The sequence below is a fragment of the Metopolophium dirhodum genome, chromosome 4, assembly GCF_019925205.1.
Source record: "Metopolophium dirhodum isolate CAU chromosome 4, ASM1992520v1, whole genome shotgun sequence".
Classification (NCBI taxonomy): domain Eukaryota; kingdom Metazoa; phylum Arthropoda; class Insecta; order Hemiptera; family Aphididae; genus Metopolophium; species Metopolophium dirhodum.
In genome coordinates this window covers 34,571,332-34,593,748 of record NC_083563.1, presented here as the reverse complement: position 1 = coordinate 34,593,748, position 22,417 = coordinate 34,571,332, and the positions used below count along the sequence as shown (strand labels likewise).

Below are 22,417 nucleotides of genomic sequence, written 5' to 3'. Positions count from 1 at the left end.
TATCACATTTTTGAGTTGGGTTAGATTTTGAAATATTATTAAAAAGTTTAATCATATTACAATATGATAAAACTGCACCATATATAGATATTAGATATACTGTGAAAACTACTGAAAACTGAACAGTCAACTATTTCAGGCAAATCAGATTCAAAAATAGTAGGTATTTGAAAATACATAACTTTTATTTTGACACTTTGCAAGTTTTAGATCCTTTCAACCAAGTTTTATTATAATAAAAGCAACTATTTCAAGTCTCAAAAGTCACCTATTCACAGATAATGAATAGGAAATATACTTTTTGAAAGTTCTATATTATGAATTTCGCTTCTTACTTATGCAAAATAAATCACGTGTATGCAAGCAACTGAACTCACATAAATCGTATCAAATAACTAAATATTATAGTATTTTATTAAACTCGTACTATACAGATGATGATCATGGCTCATAACTGTGGTTATTAATAATATGCAACACACAATGACACTCTATTTTATACAATTGGTACTTCAGTGCGCATTATATACGATATACCAAAAAACATAATAATGTTTAAGTTACTGTTAAAATGTATGGTAACTTGGAAATGCCTACTACACCGGCAGTGTTGTGCATTATCTAGAATATGGATAAAAATAATTTGAAATATCGTTTTATCTATATATGTAAAATGGTTATTTGAGATAAAGAATTATCTAAATAATTTTTTGCAACAAGATTTTCTATTTATTCTCTATTGCCTATACCATATTTATTCGATATTATGTTCTTTAGTTCTTTTGTGTATATTTGTTACAACACTGTTATACCAGACTACCTAGTATACTAACTACATCACCAGTAGTTAGTTTACGGCATGTCGTCATTAAATCCAAATGTCAGTAGTTTTGAACAAACAGGTCAAAACTCAAATCTAAATAAAACAACTAATCTCTTGTTCTATAAATAATATTAATGATAGTCCAAATGTGTAGCTATTTTAAATTTACTGAAATAGTAGATTTAATAGTTGAAACACAAAGGCCTTAACACCTCTCTATGGCTCTATCTAAGAAACATAATATCACCGACTATATGAATTAATATAATATAATATAATCTATGATGATATAAACAAATTTGTATTTTGTTGGCACACGCAACATATTACATCGACTGTTATTAAATTTTAACTATGAATAAATAAGTGAAAAAATATACAAAAATTGTACCTACCACTGAATATTTTATTTTAAATAAAAATAGAAATAAATTCATCAACTTATACTAAAATGGGAGAAGATTAGGAAACCACTCTGCAGCTGTACAATAGGTGCCGGGTGCAACTCATCATTGAGTAGGTCGCTGTAATGGAAGTGTTAAATTTGAATTCAATGATAAATCATTGCACACGAAAAACGATTCTGAGCTGAGACTGCCTATCATCATATAAATATTTTGCTGTTGCCTATTAATTATTATAGTAATTTATTTTACTATTAATAATACGGTACAAACTATAAATAGACAATACCATATAATTATTCGAAATGTTTTAAATGTATCATTGTATGATGTGTATCTTAAATATATTAATATACGTAAATACATCTAATCCCCACGAAAATAATTTTTAATTACAACAAAATAAATAAAATTGTTATTCTTCGTTTAAATATTGAATTTCATCCAAATTTGAACTTCAAATGTCTATAAAAAAAAAATCTAGTTTATATATTTTTATATTTTTCACTAAAAATATTGTATTACATTTTCAAGTCTTAACTATAAAAATTGAACACTACATTTTTACCTACAAAATAATTTGTATATGTTCGTGATTTAGAACAATTTTGTCAACATTTTAACTTAAAATGTTTAAAAAAAAAAAATCGTGCCTGTGTTTCTTTAATATTTTTTTAAGGAATCTTGTCTCACATTTTAAAACTATTTGACCTATCGAAAATTTGTTTATCAATATTAACTGAGAAAAAACTAAAAGAATTCAAAAATGTGTATAAATAGTTCGCAACGATTCAAAATATTTTGAAATTTATACCATGTATCTATACAAAATATATAAACGTGTTTGATGAACATTAAAAGCATACAAAGTATTTCGTCTACTATACATCGTGTGCACTCGCACATACAAAAAACACACAATCATCATTGTAAACTAAATATATTCACCGCTCCGATCAGAATCTAAATTAAGTAGGTTAGATAATTTGTAAAATTTTTTTTTGCAGTTTCCGGTAAAAGATTAAGTATGAGTGTAATTAGACAACAAACGATTTATAATGGGAAAAGGTTATGAAAATAACATAATCAATTGATAATTAACTTTGTATTATTATCTATTTAGTACTAGTTATTTATTAATTATTAGATACTAGTGATGTAATGTGTTTACAGTTGGACAGATCACTTGTTCGTCGAACAATATTGATAAATATAATATACAGGGTAATTTTTTAAGCATGCTCTACCCTATTTTTATGCTTAAATTAAGCATATATTCAAATTCTGATTTTGTAATTTTTAAATAAACTCGAATAACACATTTCCAAATCCTTGAAATATTTTATACCACTTGTGGATGAACCTGTGATAATACAAACTTCCGTTTTTAAAATAGGAACCTCCCTTTTTGATTTTCAACTATTAAGCAGATATATATTTTTTTTTTTTTAATTTTGAGGTATCTTAATCAAAATTCGAGTGAGTCGGTTTTGAGTTATATAACTTTGTGTACCAAGGATAATAATATATTTATGCCCTAAGGTAATAGGAAATTTTGTATCGTCAGAGTACTACGGAAAACTCATAAAGGAAGAAGTATAAAAAATAACAGACATTCTGTGAAATAAGCTTGTTGAGATAATTAGAGAATAAGTTTCTTGATTTCTTTCAATGTGATTACAATGGGTTTCCGTTATTTTTCAACAATATACTCACTCATTTATTAATTTATTATTATTTACCACGCAGTACATACATTTAAAAAAAAACACTACCTACATTTAAAATATGTTTTTATTGCGGAAAAATAACTATATTGACACAACTTACTATCAAATTTTTTTATTTATTAAAAGACTGGTATAATTGATGAGTGAAATGTACCTGAAATTTTTTGTACAATTCAATATCACATATTTTAAAATTATTATAAATGCACCCTTCTCAACGACCACCCATGATTGATAGTCTGAATACCATTAGTATTCAGGACAATGTTATTGCATTTTATGTGCTGAGCCAACTAAGTTTATCATTGGGTATTTGGATTTAACATTGATGTGCGATGAATTTACCTTGAAAAATACTGTTTAGAATAGTTTTTTATTAAGTTCTATAAACTTAGTATCAGTAAAAATGTTTGACACATTAATAATAAAATTGTTAAATTATTTATCTTTCTTTTTTCAAAGTACTTAAAATATTTTATTCTTAAAATATTGAGTTTATTAAACTGAACTTTAAAAACTATTAACAAATTTAATTTAAGAACCAAAAAGTTCAAGATAGAACCTTTTTGTTGTTCCTACATTTTTTTCATTTAATCAGAACTTCTTATTCTAAATTAAATGTAGTTAGGTTTTTCAGGAAATAACATTTAGTCGAACAATTGAAGATGACGTATCGTGATGTTAAATCCAAAATTAAAATATGATAGTACTATTATTTATTTTATTGATGGATGTACAATAGTTCATAATATTGTCCTACTTATCTTATGACTATTGTGTGGTTGACACAATGAATATGAAATATTACTATTAGCCCCTATCGGTTTTGTATGTACGAAAATTCCAGATATTTTATAAGTGACTTTAGCTCCCGTGGTATTTGCACTATTCTTTTCAAAATATAAACTTACTAGAGTTTATACAACACGACGCCCGCTGATGCCGAGGTGAGCGAAACGATAATAGTGCCTAGCCCCTGGTTTCTATATAATTTCCGGATATTTGGAATTTGACTTCATGAAATAAATCTCGGGGTCTCGCAGGATGATCAAAAATAGTTTGTTTTACAGCATTTACGAAACGGATACTACTGCACGAAATGGAAACTCGAATAACAAACTTTGTGTAACTCGATCAAATTACGCGGAGTTTGGTCCGATGGACGAACGAAACAACCGACTTCCATTAAAACGGACACGAAATGCGAAGCGCAAATGGCAAGTCGTACCTAATCGGCCGTCGATAACAACAGTTGCACGCATAATTACACCTAACACCTCTAAAGCCCAGTTACGAATTCTCGCTGCGCAGATCCATAATCATTCCGGGGCTACGCCACGCTTATATTATGCTTTATTGTCTTTGGGTGTAATTATTCCGCGCAAAGGCCAAGATTATCATGCATTATGATGGTGGCAATCGCCATCAATCCGTCAGCCGTCCCGTGTCTAACGCGCATTTATTACAGTATTCAGCATTGCATTTACTTAGTACTTACTACTCACGTAAGCTGGTCCGGATTCCAGGGTTACTGGAAGTTACGAGCTGTTCATTTCAAGTGTCCGGTATACGCGCTTAATAGTATCCGATTCGTCGAGTGGGAAATAAAATGCTATATGCTTCCGATTCCTATAGGAACAGACGATACGCGGCCGTCGTCGTGCTCAAATCGGAACTTATTATTTCCTGACTGCGATCAAAGTCGTTCACGTACAAAACGAAATTGTAACGAACGGGTCCACGAAATCATTTATTTTGTAATATCGTCGGTAAGTCAAAATTGTATATTACACGTGTAGGATACAATTATAGTTCAAGCATTCCGTGTTGTCTGGTGCGTATAATACTGTCTATTTCCCGAGTTAAAAGCACTCAGCGTCCCGCGATGCGCAACTCCGACCGGCTGGTTAAATCTTGTCTCTCGCGTAGTTGTTTTTCCGTTTGGATAATTGACACAGCCTCGAAAATAAAACAAATAAAAGCAGCTGCACCTCAAAACTTAAAAATCTCACCACATACTGATGTTTATTTTATGAGTATCAGATTTCTAGCTATACAGAAAATAATATAGAAACAGCTTCGAGTTTGGATGACGTGACGGTACAATTTATTCGACCAAAAGCGAAGTTAAATCATTGCGGCAGTAACCCGACATCTTCAACATCAGCTCATCAAACTACATAAATGTACACCTACATGAAAACTGCTGACAATAATATCATTTTAAACCCTTCATCGAGCACCCACAGTCCTATTTACACGATGCAGTGGGTAATACTATTTTGTTGGACATCGGGTAAAAAATATTTCGTGGTAATTTTAGACAAAAAAATGTACTCGAAACTATTGCACGTTTATGTGAAATCTACATACTTACTATTATCAGCAATTGAAGATTTCGTATACAAGTTATACATTTTCGTATAACATTTATATATGAAAAAAAAGAATCCACGTCCACGTGCACTGTTGAGAAAAAATAATTTATGATTGAATTCTTTATTAACATCGCATTTATAATTTAAAATTGATACATTTATATAAATATACATTAATTAACAACAATTTCTTATTTTACTAATTACTTTTAATTAATTAATTTTACTTAATTTGATTATGAAAAAAAAACTAGTTAATGAAATCAACCAAATTCCATGATTAAAGATGATTAATTCTGTTTATGACTTAAGGTGTAGTTTTATTGATTTAATACATATATTTCAAAGTATTATACTATTCAATTCAAGTATGGTAATTATGTTTATTGAAATTTATGAATTTTAAGTAATTATTATACAAGTATACTAATAATTATTGTTTTATTATTGAGTTGTCTTATATTTTTACAATACTGACATCGAGAGTACGACTACTGACTAACGAGGAGAGTTTGAAGAAAAGAAAAAGTTGTTGCTTGTATCGGTATTCGAAAATGGATATATTCTATACTTCGATTGGACGTATGCTGCATATAGGTGAGGGGAGTGTATTATATATAGTGTGCGTAAAGTCGTACAGAAAATCAACTTTTGTGCTTCTAAAATATACAGAAAAACATATGTATCGGTAAAAGTATAATAATGTAGTTCGTACGTTATATATTCACCTAACTTATCGTGTTTATTATTATTATTATTATTATTATTATTATTATTATACTATACATAGTAAAACCAATACATATTACATTGTATAGTGAATTTATAAAATAACACTTCTGTCACGTACAAAATAGGTGTGTTAAAATATTTCGTTTGACAAATTATTACTAGAAAAAAAACACTATTGGGAGTTTAACACAACAGTTGTGTGCCGTTGCGTACGTGTTTGTTTTAATTAATCATATACGGAAAGGGGTTATTATTTAACAGAGAAGGTTAGACATAAATGTTTTATGAAGGTATATATAGGAATATAATATAAATGCTCAGAAAGTTTCTTCATTTTCAACGAATATACCAATTCGCTGACCCTATGTTTTGTTTTTGTATTTGTTTGCACCAATGTTGGGTAGGTATGTAAGTATGTTGTTTGAATTTAAATTAAATAAATCAGCGTTTTATTAAATGCCTAATTATTTACTTTTTATGCGCGACTGGGATATTTTTGTACAAAATATTTCATTTTATTCACTATTGACTTTACTTGATACGTTGAATATGTTAATATCATTATTTGTTACGGTGCTCTCTGAACGTAAGCAAGTACTAAATAGTATACACTGTTTTATGTATTGATGTATTAATATATTGATGAGCTTATACGTAAATATTAAACGTCACTTAAAATTAAGGCTTTTCCTTTGGAGCTCATAACAATTACCATGTATTTGTTAATAACATCAGCCATCAGGGCTCCTAGTAAACATAATATTATTTTGAAATATTGTTTTAGTCATATTGCTTTATATCACTCACCAGAGGATGTACAACGTTTAAAATACAAAATGACGTTGTGAATATAATAACAATTACGTTGTTTAATATCTAAATAGTCATTCACACTTTCATGAGGAAATTATAATAAATAATTTCTGAGAGAAATGTGTATAAATCGATTAAAATATGTTTACTGGTTGTTGAATTTGCATAACGGTTCATGAATAAGTACCACACACCATCCTTCACATTGAAAACGGAAACTTTTTTATTCCTCCTAAATATGACGTCACACACACATACACAAATAGAACAAACAAGTATTTCAAAATCGAGCCAGTGTAATAGTATAAAAGTAAATGCGCATGAAAAAAAAACAAGAAGGGAAATAAAACGGCTGGTTTACATTTTCCACTGAGGATAGACATAAATTTTGTTCCCCAGCTCGTTATTCGCATGTACTTTGGCTATAGAATGATTGAGTACGTCAAACCTATTTGGCCAAGCAATTGAGAACTCTTAAAATTCACAAAGAAGTCACGAAATTACGTGAAATAAATTATTTCCATATCATTAAATTGGCTATCAAACGATTCAGCACATTGAATTTTTTTTTAAACTGAAAATGTAAGTGTAATTAAAAATAAAAATAATAATTTATATTGTTAAAATAATAGTTTTAATAAATGTATTTTATATAATATATTATGTGAATAAAATGTGTGTTGAAAATATTTAAATACATATAGTCATAACTCGTACATTATGCCAATTATCCTGCATTGCGTTGGTAAACATAGTTTAAATATTTTAATAAATGAAGGACTTTTGTGTCACACACAATGTGTCTTATACAACGATATTATATCATTGACTTCAAATTTAGCACCGTCCATTACAGGGACTCACTTGTAACCAACCGTACAGCAGAGTGACACCCACTTGCCCACCTTTTTTAATCTTAGGGTTCTCGTATCGGCTCTAAAATAAATACATATAAGAAACTACTAAGGTATAGTATAAGTATTTTAAGCGGAAAATATATATCAATCTAAAATTTCCAAGTTAAATTTTAAAATTAGAAAATTAAAAAAACCATATTATACCTAGTTAATATACAATATGTCATCAAACATAATATAATAGCTCTTTTCAATTCACAAATCACCAAAGTCGCTCGTGAACGAAATTTAATATTTTTACAAGGTAGGATTATAATACTAAATCATAATGTAAAATATTTAGCTGTTGAGATCTTTAGTAATTAGTTTTAAAAAACAAATTAAATTTAAATGAGATGTTAACTAACTTTAGAAGTTCCGTTAACAAACAGTTTCTTTTCACTAGTATACACATGCCTTGTAAATTAATTAATCACATAAACTTAAATATAAAATGTACGCAATATTGAATATTTCTAAATAATTACAAATAAATTAACTAAAATCAATACGTCACAAAGAAACTTAAATTTTAATGCATTATGTATTGGTTCACATATTTAGGCTATTCATATATTTTAGTGACTTGAACTAATAACTTAATACTTTCTTGACAACCACGCTCGCATTAGATACTTTTAAGAAAAATAGCAGTTGAAAAATATTAAAAATACATAGACACAGTTTTTTTTTTTATAAGCATTTAAAATTCGACAACATTTATCAAATTTAAAACTTAAAAATTGATTTTGTAATTGAAATTTATAAAAAGTTGAATTTTTATAGCTAAGGATTTAAAACATACGAGGTTCCACGTAAATAGGTTATTCTGTAACCAAAAAATCTTAAAAATATAAAAACACAGTTTTTTATAGTTAGGTATTTTATGTTGAAATTTGGGGGAAATTACATATTAAATAACCAAGAATAATGATTTTAGTTATTTTGTTGTAATTTTATAATATTAATTCAACTTAGCGGCTACCGTATTAATAATAAATAATAACAATATAAATATAATATAAAATATCCACACTGACAAACCGTCACCGCTCAGAATCGTTTTTCATATATAATAATATTATATCATTGAATTAAAATTCAATACCATCCATTATACAGTGACCCACTTGTAAGCTACTGTACAGCAGAGTGACAAATCCAATAGCGACATTTTTACATGTTTCTTCTTATAGCTCATTATCTCTAAAAACGCATCATCGATTTTTTCATGGCTTCAAAATTGTATACCTACCAAAAAATTATTAAAGCCACATTCCTAGGTCATCAAACTTTTTAAATGCATTTCAAAATTGATTTTAGATGTTTATCCGGGCCAGTGCCAACTTTCGTTAAATTAAATAGGTATGGCAACTCGCAACGTTGGAAAAAAAATCGAACTTATTCAACCGTACCGCTGAAAATTCAGTTTTTAGTCATATTTTACCGTGTAGTGTGTCTACATGTTGGTAAACAAATTAAAAAAAGTGGGCAAGTGGATGTCACTCTGATGTACGGTAGGTTACAAGTAGGTCACTGTAATGGATGGTGTTAAATTTGAATTCAATGGTATAAGAAAAAAGATTCTGAGTGAAAACGGTCAGTCAGCCTATGATATTACCTAGTATATTGGATGATATTATGATTGTTGAATAAAGTTAATTTGATAATTAAATAAATTTTGTCAAAATTCGAACTTTAAATGCTTATAAAAAAAAATTGTGCCTATGTATTTTTAATATTTTTTAACTGCTGTTGTAACATTATATCAGGAGCCTTGCATTAAATTTTCACGCTTTTTTACCTAATAAATAACATTTTATTGATATTTATAGAAATAAAGACTAATAAAATTAGAAACATAAAATATGTTCCTAAACAGTTCAAAACAAATCAAAATATTTTGAACATTTTATCGTGTATAGAAAATGCAAATATAAGCGACCAGTGAACATTTCATGTATATACATTCATAATATGTTATTTTTTAGAATTACACCAAAAACCAAAATCGATTTTGTGGAAAACCGATTTTGCGTTAAAATTCCTTTTTTTCCTTAATTTTTGTATTGTTTTTCCCGGTGCTTTTCAAAACTATGAGGAATTTTACCTGCTGTGTGCATCAACAATATTCACTTTCCCATCTAACAAGATACTGATGTTGAAAATCGAAGCATTATTTCGACTACTTATCGTGTAAACAGACACAAAAAAAAAAAATTAAAAATTAAAAAAAAACACACATCATTGTAAAATCAATACATTCATCGTTCCACTCAGAATCTAAAATCCTATAATTTTAAAACTAATACATTTCTTGCAACTCTCAGAAACTAAAATATTATAATACGTTTATTTACATCCATCAAAAACATGACTTTTCAGAGTTAATAATGATTTATTTACGTTTCACTCGTTAACTCAAGTTAAGTCTGACATTTATATATTGAACTTTTATTTTTTTATTTTTAGGTAATCGGTAATAACTAAAAAATAGTATATTTACCACCTATTAATTAAAATGAGACTATTTTTTAGTAATTAGCTATTGTAATAATATTGTATACTGGTAATAACTATGTATATATTGATTGTGTTCGTTCATTGGTAATTTAAACTTGGTTTTGATATACTTCTTTGCAGATCTAAACTGTTATTTAATTTTATTCTCACTATACATAGCTTAACTAAAAATTATCATCATGACACTTTATTTTGGTTGATGAAAGATAATGTTAGATGTATTACCTACAAGGATTTAGTGATTTAATACTCAATTTTATTGGTCACTAGAAACTACTGAGTATACTTACTGGAAATGTATTAAATATTTAAGTATTTTCATACCACGATAAAAATTAAAACAATGACTTTATAGAAATACTTACAAGACTAATATTGTACGGAAAGGAGAACTTAAAATATGCACTTTAATGGGCAAACACGTTTTTTTTTTTTTATCGATACCTATATAATAAAATAACATATATTACTAATTGTAATAGTTTAATTAATCTAAACGTGTGATAACTACTTAAATAATATTGTTCTAGATGTCATAGAATAAAGTTGAAGATAATATACTTAAACAAAAATTAAGTCATAAAATAGTAAAATAAATATTTTTCTCCGGTTTTATTAAACTTGAATGTTGACTTTACTTAGAAAATGCGTAGGTATTATACCTAAAAATATCTACATGTGAAAGTATATTATAAATAAATAGGTATATTATAAAATATAATATTAACTACCATCTTTGACATTATTCAATGAATTTAAATCAAATAAGTCTAACAGATTTATTTTATTAAAATATATTATATAAGATTATTTATTTTGTATTTAATTTTGAATTTCTTGTGTTGTGAAAACTTAAAATACTTTTCTTTTTTTTTTCTTGTAAAAACCATGAGGAGTATTTAAAAACTTTTATCTGACCTTATCTATCGATTGAAAATTTAATCTAGTTGGTACTTTAGATAAGTAAACATTTGATTATCGGATTAGTTTCTTCAAGCGTATTTGAAAGTTACCGGTATTTAACGTCATCGATATTCGCTAATTTGTTTTAATCCACCAATAAATATGGTAGAAACTTACTACCTACCTATTATATATTTATTTTATTTTATAAAGTAAGTACCTATACATGGCTTCATTATTTGGCTTGATGGCTTGATTATTATAGTTTTAATATATAGGTATAATAATTAAAATTATTTTGAGAACTATTCTTTGACGTCGATGTGCAAATGAAGAGAAAACATTGTTCTAAATACCATATTTGAGTAAGCGGACCGGACAATTAATTATTTTAGATAATATAAGCTTATAATAATTAAAAAGGGATACTGTTAATATATATTAATTATATAGAGCTTGTAAATTATAATTAAAATGTGCTAAAATCCAGTACCGGCTAAATTTATTGAATGGAATACCATTATGTATTATATTACCAACTATGTTTATTTTTAGTTTCCCATGTTCAAGGACTTAATTGACGTAATTTATTGTACTTGTTTTTCAGAGACATATTTCTTGACTACGACCAAAGTTCTTTTCTGTTTGAACAGATGAATATAGGAAATTAATGGTCTCGTACACAATTAACTGACCACCCACCCATTAATTGAATTTTATTCATTCACATTCGATTCAAAATAAATGAAATATTTATTTGTGCATATGAATAATATAACAAGTGCAAGCCTCACATAAATTACACATGGTCGAATATTAAATGTGATCTTGGAACAACACGAGATTTAGGTGTATCTGAACTATACAACCCTGTATTAGGTAAACGACTAGGAAGTAAATAGTCTCATTTTCCTGAAATTAGTGTTATAAACTTAGTGGGATTTTTTTTTCATACTACATGTATAGAAGGAAATGTGATTTTTTTTTTTTGTTTTGGATTTGTTTTTGTATCATGTTGAAAACTAATTTCTCCGCGGATGTAAAAGCTTAAACGGTTTTATAATCCTTCCGTAAAGTAATACAACAACGTGATACAACAGTTCTGTGATGTATATAGTTTTCTAATAACCGCGTTTACCTCATAATATTATAGGTTTTGCTTTTTAAACTGAAAGAAGATTTCACAATATTATATACGTAGTTACAATATAAGGGATACGGAAACCACATCACATGCATACGGCCATACGGGACGAAGAAACTACTACTATGATAGGTAGCACAACAAGAAATTTCCTGAGGGAGATCCATGGTTGTTAAGACAATAAATTTACATTAATAGCGAACACACTTTGGTTTTATAGTGGGGAGGGGTATATAACCAGGAGCTTACTCGATGCAGTGGGGTATTTCAGTGTGTAGATCACTCGCTATCAATGGTAGCATCTAGGTTTTTTTTTATGTACTTATTTTTTATTCACAATGATAAAATTGTCAAGTTAGTATTAAATAAAATAAAAATTCATTATTATTACTGTTAATAAAAATATTTAAGAAGATGATTAATGCGGGGGCATCGTGTGGGAGTTTTAATCGCCTCCCTCCCTTCAAGATTCAGATACACCACTGAAAATGAAATAATATGATATATAATATGACATTAGCTGTAATATAATACTGCATTGTCATCGTCATCGAAAAGAGTATAAATATAAATACGTGTGGCTGACCACAACAGATGGGTATAACGGACAACCGATAACGACAACGATTATTTTTTAAATTATTATATTATTACAGTATCGCACAATATGCTTACCCTTGTATACTCTCCTAGCACGGTCCTATACAACCACGGCGACGAATGGAAACCGCGCAAATGTACGTAACCCGATTTTTTTAATTCAATCTCGGAATTTTTTTTTTTCTTTAAAATTGTCACGTCCCGCGGCGAACACGCGCGTGCGGTGTAACACACATCGGCCACTGGAACCGGCGACGAGGGAAAGATTACAGAACTATGCACCTACGGTGTTTTATTATTTAAGAAGTTTTTCGGTCCGTCGACTTCAACGGTGCATCGCGACACGATTATATATTTTATATTTGACGATCGTGTTATTTCGCGCTGTCCGGAAACAGATCGCGGCATACGACGCGAACGTCTACTTCCGGCCGGCCGGTATCGGAAACACCGCGTTTCGATGGCCGCCGCCCGCCGAGCACTGCCGCCGCCGCCGCCGTACAATATTATTGTACACACGCGCACCACACACGCCGTCCGTCCGTCAACGTTTGCTGCTGCTGCCGACGGCCCACCGCCACTGAGACACACCACTCGTCGCCGTCGCCGTCGCCGTCGTCGTTTGCCGTCGCCGGTTAGTGTCCTATACAATGCGAACACACACGCACACACTTGTTGCCGTGGCGGCGGCGGCGGCGGGCGCTAAAGGTCCGAGACTCGCGTGCTGCCCGTGGGCGTAGTCGACGACAATATTATAATAACGTGACAATCATGTAGCGAACATGAGCTCGCCCATAGATATTATACAGAACAACTGGATAGCCGACTACTATGCAAACACCATGTCGTGCAATGTCTTGAGGTCGCCGTTTGTCCAAACGGCAAATGTCTATATTTTATCATATTTAAAATATATATACCTATATATATCGCAGATCATTGTCATCACATAAAGGTGTAAACATTGCCGTTTAGGCATAGATCGATGGGGACGCGGCTTCAATGACAAATTATTATAGTCGGCTATCCAGTTGTTCTATATAATAATATTATTGTGTCGGTGAGCTCGCCGGACACCGGATATTAATATTATATTATTATACGGCACCGGGGCCGTGTGATATCGGAGCCGGATTAATGGTTGTCGTTCCGGTTCTTGTTACGCCCGATCGATTGCGGGTAGCGATTTTTATAGTTTTCAAGACGATTTATACGATTCTTTTTGTGCGGTAGGTAGGCACGCAATAAATGGTTATTGTCACTTGTCACTTATCATCAGCTATAAATACCTATATTTTTCTTAACAGCCGCAAGCCGTGTTCTTATTCAAACGAATATTAGTTTTTTAAAAATACAATATAGGTAATATAATGAGTGTATAATTAATAATATTATAAATGTAAACATTACAAACGCAATTCATAACGATAAAATACGCCCCCTGCAGTTCAACAGTTGGCTGAAAATCCATTCATCCGGACATAATACATGAGTAATATAATATATACTATGTACATACACATTTTGTATACTTTAACATGTTTGGGGTTGTTCCCCAATGATATAGGTAGTCCCTTTCCTTTCTTCCTTAGCCAAAGTCACTTTAACTAAGTCATACGTCTCCAGGCGATTGAGGGCGCCTGACGTCTAGCGAGTTGTCAAGAAGTTGTTTATTAACTATTATAATATTATTATAGTATCTTCCTTAATGTAATAATATAGTACTCTTAATTAATTATTATTATTGTGTGTTGTCGCTCTTATGCGACGAATAAAAGCAACGAATTTCACAAATCATGGTTATGTTTCACATTTTACTTCACACTCACCCTTAAAATATATTACATCGATGTTCGTCAAGATAAAAAATGAATACATGCATTCGACCGCTGTTAAAATCTTAACGATCGTTTCATACAAGGCTGTTAAATTAACTAATAATTAGTGTCATTGTTTTTTTCGATTCTTAACAAATTTATGAAAATACGTTTTGATTTTTCCCGACAACTATATGTTTTAGGGTAGTAGGAGTAAGTAATCCAAGACTCATACCAAAAGTTGCATGTACCTACCAAAATGAGATTTCCGTGTTGCTATTGTGTGTTATACTATAAATAGGTAATAGTAGACAGTCGTATATTGGAATCGTAACAGTATAGTTTTCCATACTATATATAGTGAAAACGGATAATGAGTTTTGCAGCACACAAGTCTCGAATAAAGTCAACAAGAGTCGTTGTATTTTTTTTTATGAAAAAAATTCTGATAGTAAATTGTCCTAGATACTTGCTATTTTCAGCAACTATAATAATATTATAGTATAATTAACTTGACAATATATTTTCTTAAATTTTTTCCCATTAATATTGTGCTAAATGTTCTGTGTTAAATATTTAAAAAATGTATGTTTCCTTTCAGTTTTAATTGTGTTTACATGTTTATAATCATATATTTGTTACGTTACCATTAATCGTTATGGAATAAATTATAAAAAAAAATGTTTATTTTTATTTGAAACCATAATAGACAAATTTAAGAATAAAATACGAAATATAATATTAAGAAATAGATTACGAATACTAATTTAAATATTTATTTGCTGTGAAAAATGCAAATGGTAATGGTGCGAAGTTGTTGATTAATATTTCTTCTGACTATTGATTGTTACTTTATTTTAGAATAGCTCATTTTTTTATTCTTTAAAATATTCTTATTTGCGAATACCTACGTGGTTTCACATCTTGACAGCCAATATATTTTATTTTATTTTAATATTTTATTGTTGGTGTGTTGAGAAAAATTTGAAACTTTAATTGAATAATATTTAATGTAACAGGAAAACTATTTCAATATAATATTTCTGTTTTATTGTGTATATACGAATAATGTATTCCTACAGTGCGTTTCTATATTTTTTCAATTCTAATTTTGAATATTTATTCCGACTATTTATTGTTCCCCAATGCAAGAACATTTTGATCGTTATATTTTTTTTCATACCGAAAATAACAAAAGACCTTCGACATTTTAGACTAGGTACAATTATATTTTTAATGTAATAGATAATAATTATTATTGCAGAATAATATAATCGTTATCAAATAAAAATAGACAACATTGATACGTCATATTATAATAATTTCCTTTGTACCTAGAGACTTAGTCTAACACTTTTCATCTAATTTCATATAAATTATATTAGGTCTTGATTTGGGGTTGTGACCGCACTTCTGTATATTTTATCATTTTACATTTTGAACTCCTGCAAACTAATGTAGGTACCTATTCAAATCAATTATGAATTTATTTGTATTTTTAAGTATTAGTTTAAATTTATTTTAACAAAATCATTACCATTTCAGTAATTATAATTTAGGCTTTCGCCCTTAGCTTATAACAAAACATAAGGTTAACAGAATAATATTACCCAAATGTATTAAACTTAGCAAATTATAATATAACGTGAACTGTTTATTTAGATTGAACCTTAAGAAGTTTTTTCTACGGTAAATGGATAGCTTTTATAATATTTTATATATAAAGAAAAAAAAATAAAGTTTTAGTACAGTTGTAATAGTAATGAATGAATATTATGTTAACTTCAAAAATGTACATAAACATCTCTGAACAAATTGTTAAAAAGTTTTCATTAATCAGCATGTCGAAGTTAATTATGAGATATAAACTTAGAACTAACCTAGTTTTTATAATTTTATTAATTGTAAGATTTTAACAAGACTATTTAAAAGTTTAACATTTAACGATTTTAACAATTACTTTTATTATTATGACTGAAGAGCGAACTACTTGGCAGAATTCTAGAATAATCTCTTATAAATAAATATAAAAAATCTCAATGCTTAACTCTAACGTCCGCTATAAAAAATAAGATCTGACTACTTATTACCATGGACAAATATTGAAAAACAGAAAACGGATACTTGTGTTCTCCGCCGTCTGTTTATACACATTGTATTATAATTTCCTCTATATAAACTCTAATAACACCTGACGCATTTCAGATACAATAAAAGCTATGTTTCCTACACCCAATTTCGAACAAAAAAAAACCAATATCATTTGATAAAACAAAATTATTTTTATGATACCTGATGAAAATGTTTCACATTAACCGCGATTAACTCTATAGTCTGTCCCAATGTTCTATGATTATATTTCACTAAACAAGGCAGCCATTCTTATTACTCGGATGCTCACGAACGATCAATCTTTATAATTATTTGTTACTTGGTCTTAACTTTTAACTCATAGATAATTAATAAATGTCATATACTCGTATATCATATATCATAATAGATAAATACATATTGCTTAATTTTTAAATCACGTTTCGTGTATTTTTTTTTTTGTGTGTTAAGGGCATACTTATACGTGAGTATTTTCACTATTTTTACAGAGTAGACGTTAATTCACTAAATTGTAATTGGGTATACGCCGTATACCCCCGTATACCATACAAAACACCACTGATAGTTATCCGATTTGTTTGGAATCACTTATACTAAATACCTACACTAACACAACTGTTTTATTATGAAGCAAATCTGGTAATGATATTCAATTGGTGCTATCAAAAACAATAAATTGTATACACTGTAGAAATACAGTCAGTCACGGTCGTTAAAGATATATAGCTTTCCTAATTTGGTGAATATTCGATCGATTAAATTACAACCTCATAAATTAGGTAAATCCACGCTTGGGTAGTTATAATTACCTGCAGTGCATAATGTTAAAGAGTGACCAGATTGTGTGTCTAATAAGACATTTATACAAATTATTGTCTAATGATATACAATTGTTTACATATTTTAGAGATATTCTAAAATGACCACTCCAAAAATACACCATAAATCATAGCGTCTTCATAATTTAGAATCTACATGATAATACTCCGCAACCAAGCCATCAAAGCACGACCAGATGTTCGAGTTGAACTCGGTGAACCGCGTGAAATTTGGGACAGCTTAGTAATATATGGCCGAAAATATTTAAATACCCCGCGAACTCTGAACAATGAAATATGAATAGTAAATAAAATATAAACAAACAATAAATAATATGTCTTATTGAAAAATAGGCCGTTAACTTTTTAGGGCTGGTTAAAATCCTAAAACTCGGTCGGTCGGCCGATACCTTTGCCTATCCGGCGCTGCATCAAGACACCGTCGTCAACCACTAAGGCATTTTCCGTCTAATTAAAAATACACTGTTTTCTATTAGAGTATACAGCTACTATAACTATACACGGCGGATGTGATAAGCCGAATTTTCATCCGCGGCGGAAAGCCCCGGAAAGCTTGCGTTTTGGTGGACGATCGCTGAAATGATGAAAACGCCAACTTCTAATTTTACATTGTTTTAACGCGGGCTATACTGGTGACAGAAAACGCTTTATTCCATAATTTTATGACTTTATTGATTGGGTACATGTTATATTAAAAAGTAATAGAATTTTTTTTTTTGGTGGTGTAGTGAATCTATAGTTGGTACTTAGAGGGGTTAAAAGTAGATAATTATTCTAAGCAGTTATACAATAATATTGCTTAGGAAAAAAAAATAATCATAGATATTATATACTTGTAATGTTCATCAAATATTTATAATACCATTTTCTATACATGATAAAAATATGTTCAAAATATTTTGGCAATTTTTAAACTCTTTATAGGTATATAAAAATTTTTCTAGTTTTATTTTCAATTATTGTTGATTATTAGGTACTTACTTGAAAGTAATTGTTAGTCTTTTCACTGGTGATGTTTTATACAGTTTAATGTTATGTTCTTTTTCCAAGTCCATTTCAACAATATTTAATAGTTTATCAAATGTTTTCACAAATATTAGAAATGAACTAAAAAATATTAGTAGGTCGTACCAACCTATAGGTATATCGTATATACCTACCTATAATTTAAATCTGACAAAAAAAGGATCCGTAGAGAATATTAAAAATAAAACATTAACAGCATAGCTGAGTAAATTGAAGAATAATAGATAATAAGTAGGTATAGTGGCGTGCATCATAAAAAAAAATTGGTGTTGCTCAAATGATTTTATGTGAACTACCCCTCGTCATACTGTTATACTGACCCATAAGATGTATGTCACATTATTATTTGTTCGTGACCCTAAGTAGGTATTGCACAAAATGTTCAATACTTTGTTTATTTGTCACGGATTTAAAATATAGTCGACCGTGCGAAACATAATTTATTTTTCGTTTGCTCGGCTGTGCAATACGTGTACCTGTACAACTCAGTGATAATGACACGACTATATAGCTGAGAGACGCTTATGGGACACATAAAAACGGTTTATAGTGTTCCGATAACGACGACAGCACGTCACCGGTGATCGATGAATAACGAAATATTCTAAGCCTTCCAACGTCTACGGACATGAGTTTATGATAAATTGTTGTAGGTACGTGAAATTACGATTCATATGTTGGAACACATAACATTATAGATCAAATTGAATACATTTTTACACGAGATGAAAAATACATTATTCACCTTAATCTATGACACTTAAGTTCATTATTTTTTTTTATTATTACTGAAACGACTATATAATAACGTATACTTCCATGATTATTTTTATTTATGCAATTTACCATATATTTTAGATTCCGAGCGGAGTGATAAATGAATTGATTTTACAATGATATGTGCGTGTGTTTTTTTTTATTGTTTATTTATTTTTTTTTTTTTTTTTTGTGAGTCTGCCATCTCCTTTTAGCACAGTAAAACTGCTTGGAATTTCTTCAAGAGTATCTTTTCTGATAGGAAAATGAATCTAGTTGGTACTTGGGGGGGGGGGGGGGTCAAAAGTAAAAATGTCTCAGTAATTTTCAAACGCGACGCGATAAACAAAAGAAAAATTAAGGGAAAACTGGAATTTTTACGCAAAATCTGTTTTTGTGTCAAAATATGGTATCTCCAGGTACAATATTTAATGAGTAATACAAAATTTTACCAATATATACTATCTACATGAAACACGTATAATTATTGTGGAAAAACATGATATATCAGTTATCAACTTTGTCGTGGGGTTTTTTGTGACTAAATACCTATGATAAGTTAAATCTAAACAATCAGTTATCATATTATATTACATTAATTTTAAACTGTTACTTGATTTTCTTTACTGTCATTGTGTACATGAACTTAATTTTAACTGTTATTTTTACTGGCGGGGCTTACACGCGCCCGTAACAATATAGGTATCATTGATTCCGATAAAATAGTTCATATACATATTATTTCAATTGAATCCTACTATTTTGTGTTTGTATTAATTATAAGCAGAATAAGTGCTTTTTTAATTAAAATTTGAATATTTAAACGAAATACACCATTATATTTTAGCTTTACATGATTCGTTAACTATAAATAGATGGTCATTAAATGAACTTCGATTCCACCATATCTCTAACATTTCCATGAATACCCGCGTTTTCATGGAAGTTAATACAATTTCTTCATGTGAGTTTTCGACAAATTTTGTTCCCAGGAATTACCTATCTATAATGTATTATGTATTACGAATTTTTTCCATATTATGTATTTTATGCTCATGTTCAAAATTTGTATAAGAACAATATTTTAGGTTAGGTTTAATATTTAAAACATTAATATTATTAAAAAATATTAAATATATTATATTGTGTTACTGTCTCTCTCAATGATATCGTTCCTTACTATAATAAACAATTTATTCCACGTTATTGAACACACTACAGCCTGCGGGGAAACATATTATGCAATAGGAAGCCATTTACGCCTATTATCATTTATCAATAACAAAGGTGTGTAATGAATTTACTGTCCAGTTTCCACTGTTAGTACTTAGTAGTGGTACGCAATATAGTGAAGACGATATGTGACCGAGTACGGTCTTCAAGATGGTTCACCGCTTAAAGTTTCAATGTGGGTATGGGATTTTAATTGACCATGCCACGGCTCATCCAGTACACTCACTAAGCCACCGGTTTAGTCCTATATAAACTTCACTTTGCAATTTATTATTCATGCCTTAAAATGTATAGTAAGTTATAACTAGTTGATATTTTATCTACATTATATGATTTAAGATTGGATTGTAAATATGTGTATGATTGGGGGAAGTTCAGTAGATTTTCGGTGGGTGTGAGATCCGGCCGCCCAGGTCAAGTAATTCTGCAAGGGTTGGATAAATTATGAACTTACCACCGTTTTTATTGAGTCTTATGAAATCGGTATATACTAAGACACGAGGTGTCAAGTTTATTTTGAACGTTTTGCTGCATCGGCAAAACAAATCTAAAACTAATGCTTGTCGATTATTAATAATCATTGTTTTAATGATACACAAAAGTTTATGAATAATTTCACTAATATAGGGAAGTATGTGGTTGACTTGACCTAAAACTAGTGCCAATAATTAATTGTGGATGTATCAAATATTTTCTATATAAGATGCAATTCTAGATATACTTAGATTATGAAATATGTAAGTTATATTGAAATATTGAATTGCATAATATTTTGGTATCAGTTGTTTTGGATCTCTGTATTATATCCTTTTTAATAAATATTAAATACACACACAAGAAATGAAGAAACTAACGTAATTGTATAAACATACAATAACTATATTGTGTTTGTGTGTTATGGTGTTCGTAACTTTCATTTAACTTTTGAATATTTAATAAAGGTATCATATTATCAGTTTTGATGTCAACAATATTGTGAACCGATTTCATTTAAACATAACAATACAGCGTATTACAATAAATATATAGTATTATAACATGACCTTTTGACGATATTCGCGTAACTCTTCGTATTGGTGACAATTCCATTTCATATTTCATAGCATATTATATTATATTCTTAACCAGTAAAAACCACGTACCATGGAAACGGTTTAATTTTAAATAGGATTTCCTTCTTTGTGTATAAAGGCTGTATATGTCATCGTGTCATATTTCATAATGCCTCTTATTTTATGATTTTAAATTCCGAAATAACTATAATATTATATACCCTCGAAAATTCGGATCTAAGCACGTCACTTTAGTGATGGTTGCAAACATTCTCAACAGTGGTTATATTATGTTAAACGGCAATTTAAACAAAGACCCGATAATGGTAATTCGTTTACAATGAATTCGAAGCATATTGACTAATACGCATGCAGATTTGTAATATTTAACGTCAAAATAAATTTCCATTATATCAAATCTGATGAAAATATTTTTTTACGATATAGTTTGTTTTTTTTTTTTTTTTTATCAACTGGTACAATTTAGTAGTTTTCAAAGAGCGATAATTTTATGAATATCCACTTTCCGATCATTATCGTTATCGGATTTTAATTTATTTGTCTTTTATTCCATTTCGTTTTCCTTAACATTGTTTCAAATGCCTAATTTGAATGTGCACACGCCACACAGTTATG

At 29.3% G+C, this 22,417-nt stretch overlaps 1 protein-coding gene across 4 annotated transcripts in view; it reads right to left on the bottom strand.

Moving 5' to 3' along the window:
- LOC132943264 (neuropeptide F receptor-like) overlaps window positions 1–13,513 on the bottom strand; it is a 74,772-nt gene extending 61,259 nt beyond the window's left edge. For all 4 annotated transcript variants that reach the window (XM_061012173.1, XM_061012177.1, XM_061012174.1 and 1 more), the window contains exon 1: window positions 13,022–13,513. The gene's annotated coding sequence lies outside the window, so the exon portion shown is untranslated. The remainder of the gene's footprint in view (window positions 1–13,021) is intronic.
- Between the last annotated feature and the right edge of the window lie 8,904 nt (window positions 13,514–22,417).